Source organism: Schistocerca piceifrons, chromosome 3 (genome assembly GCF_021461385.2).
Source record: "Schistocerca piceifrons isolate TAMUIC-IGC-003096 chromosome 3, iqSchPice1.1, whole genome shotgun sequence".
Lineage (NCBI taxonomy): Eukaryota > Metazoa > Arthropoda > Insecta > Orthoptera > Acrididae > Schistocerca > Schistocerca piceifrons.
The window spans coordinates 939,759,021-939,762,582 of NC_060140.1; the positions used below are offsets into that span (position 1 = coordinate 939,759,021).

The window sequence follows — 3,562 nt, forward strand, 5'->3', positions numbered from 1 at the left end:
TCCCGGTTCTAGGCGCTCTAGTCTGGAACCGCGCGACCGCTATGGTCGCAGGTTCGAATCCTGCCTCGGACAGCGATGTGTGTGATGTCCTTAGGTTAGATAGATATAAGTAATTCTACGTTCTAGGGGACTGATGACCTCAGCTGTTAAGTCCCATAGTGCTCAGAGCCAATACACAATCCCGGTGACTGGAACACAGTAAATAGCATGGCCGATATTATATCGAACACTCTACACGAATAATACAAGTGCCAAAACCCATATGGAAGGAGGCGTAGACAAGCACAAACAGTACAACAAACCACTTGGGAGGACACAAACACGACCACATATTCCGAAACCGAGGAAGGAGCACTAAGTGAACATGACTCAGAAGGGATCAACATTTAAGGGACCAAAACCAACAATGCATAACACTGCATGCCACAACACAGTCACAAAGAACACAACAATCAGTAACAAACTCCGGCGTCACACACTAAGACTGTAGCAATAATGTAATGTCGCTTGGGAGGAGAACGCTCGAAGAACTTTTATTCCGAGGCTCCTACTCGCCAATGGCATACTGCATAGTGTTTAAAGTCATACTGCACACAAGCGGTAATGTATTTCTCGTCTTATTGAGTGCAGACAGAAGTATATTCTCATCTCTATTCAAAGCTACAATCAATGAATTCTATATATCTGACATGTATTAAGTTATTTAAAGAATAATGCATTCAAGGAGCAATGAACTATATTCTATTCCCACTAACAAGTTACAAACGTGAATGTATTTCTCATGTAAAGCTAAAATTCATCAAGTGCTCAGTCAGCATTTAAATAGTATAATCTGTGTAAACACAGATTAGCACAAACCATTTCAGATGAGAATAGCTCGAGGTTGTACAGAGACCTTCTCATCTTATAAATGATAATTAATTGAAACCCTCAGCTGCCGACAGGTGTTGTTGAAATTCCTCGATGGGGACACCTGAAAATGTGTGCCCCGACCGGGACTCGAACCCAGGATCTCCTGCTTACATGGCAGACGCTCTATCCTCTGAGCCACCGAGGACACTTTCTTCATATATATAGTTAAAGGCTACCCAGCCATTGACCTTCATCTCTGCGAATGCGCACAGGTTGCCTCAGCTCTTACGGGAAACGCCAAAGTGTGCGCGAGTAATGAGTGGATGGGCAAATATCTATTAGGTACATTACGTATGTAGAATTGTGGACAGTTGGGAATGTGGGTCTCACGGGAAGCGTGCAAGGGATAAGTCCCTGCAGTCGCGCTATTCATCTGTGTCCTCGGTGGCTCAGATGGATAGAGCGTCTGCCATGTAAACAGGAGATCCTGGGTTCGAATCCCGGTCGGGGCACAGATTTTCAGCTATCCCCATCGAGGTATGTTAACAACACCTGTCGGCAGCTGAGGGTTTCAATTAATTATCATTTATTCTAGAGAAAGCTGCACGATCATCAATAGTATCTGTTCTTTCGAGAATAGTTACTGTCTTCACATATATACTTCTCATCTGAAATACGTAGAAATAGGCCACTATTAACCAACATGCTATTTAGACTATATTACACATCCAAATACAGCATATCACTTCCGTCTACATACCGTAAATTATTTTCACCACGCTCATTGTGTTACATTTTATTTTTTATTTTTCTTTGACATTTGCATTATATAAATTATGTTCTCATCAACTAGGTTGTAACAAATTATATGGAACCATTTTAACAAATGTTAAGCATTCTATTCGCTGTAACCTCAGAGAAATCTTTATATATTATGTTCTTTATATTATTAAAACCAAGCATTAACAACTGTATACCAATAAGACTCAGGAGCATCCGACCCAGCTTACATTACAAGGCCACATATGCATTTATGTCTATGTATAATTGGTTCGTTTTGTAAATATTATTTGTATTTTTACGCTGGGTGTTGTAGGGAAATTATATATATATATATATATATTAAAACAATTACAATATATAAAGACACAGAAATGTCATTTCTTCAGGTAACAAAATAAGGAAAAAAATTTACAGTACAATAGATGGAAATAGGAGGATATCCATTTCCAGCGTTACAATGGCACGTACATGTTCAGACAAACAAACTATTCCAACGTCAGAGAAATTGAATGATTATCCAAGAGAGAGAATTATTTTTGGGGCAATTCTTCTGATTCAAAAAGGGTATTTTTTGCTCAAAAACGGGGTGATCGAGCTATATGTGGTGAAAGTTCAAGACCCTCTTGTCGAGCCCTATTCAATAGTCTGGGAATTCTGACATTGCCCTCACAGTATATATTCTCTTTAATGTCGTTTGTTGTAAGCAATATTAGCTTGTTCCCAAGAGTTAGCAGTTTTCACTCAGTTAATACTAGGCAGAAATGAAATCTGCATGTGGAAAAACTGGTTCAAATGGCTCTGAGCACTACGGGACTTAACATCTTTCGTCATCAGTCCCCCTGGAAGAAGGTAACAAATAGGCACTTCTCAGAGCCAATACTGATAATTGTAAGCCAAAACGTCGAGGGAACTACAAACAAGACATCTTATCGGAACTCTGCCAGACTCATAAATGGGATGTGTTAGCATCCAAGAAACCCACAGAGCCGCAGAGGCAAAAACACCTGAAATTCAAGGAACGCGACAAGCTGTGCAAGCTTCACATCCTAAACACGGCAGCGCCATATTCGTTAGAGCTGAGATGATGGTGACTTCTGTCGGAAAATCTACAGCCAACGATATCGAAATACTAACAGCTGAAATTGGAAACTTTACAGTAAGATCCGTGTATTAACCTCCAGGGTAAAAATTTCCTTTCACCCCGCTAAAAAAACTCCACAAACCAAAACACCGAATTCATTGTAGGAATTTTAACTGCAACGGCACCACTTGAGGATATAGTGAAACAGAAGAGAACGGACACCTGTTGGAGGAATGGATAGAAACAAGAAACATCAGTATCCTCCATGATCCAAAACTGCCCCCCTCCCCTCCTCCTTCAGAAGTAAAGTATGGAAACGTGGATATAACCCCGACAACTGCATTATCAGCTCAAACAGTAAAGATTGCTGTACTAAAGTAGTATATCAACGCAGCATAGACCAGTGGGGACACAGGTGTATGCGGCAGTCAAAGCCACTACTGTACAGTTTCGCAGGAGATTTAATTCTAAAAAGGCCAATGGGAAACTTTCGCGGAGGATCTGGATGGACATAGACCAGTAGGGATACAGGTGCATAAGGCAGTCAATACCACTACAATACGTTTCGTAGGAGATTTAATTCTAAAAAGGCCAATGGGGAAACTTTCGCAGAGGATCTGGATAAAGCCGTCGTTAACCTCGCCCCAACCCCAGAGAACAACCAGGCATTTGTGTGAATGCTACAGGGAATCTCCAGACAACATATACCACGAGGTTGCCGACAGCAGTACATCCCAGGTCTCTCACATGACTCCAGGCATCTCCTAACCAAGTACGAGGAATTATATCAAAACGCCCCCTTTCATCAAGAAACAATAGAATGTCGTATGGCTTTGATGGAAATGC

At 41.1% G+C, this 3,562-nt stretch overlaps 1 non-coding gene across 1 annotated transcript; it reads right to left on the reverse strand.

Annotated features, from left to right (window-relative positions):
• Positions 1 to 984: 984 nt before the first annotated feature.
• On the reverse strand, positions 985 to 1,057 carry Trnat-ugu. The gene has a single exon. It is a non-coding gene; the product is annotated as a tRNA-Thr (tRNA).
• Positions 1,058 to 3,562: the final 2,505 nt, after the last annotated feature.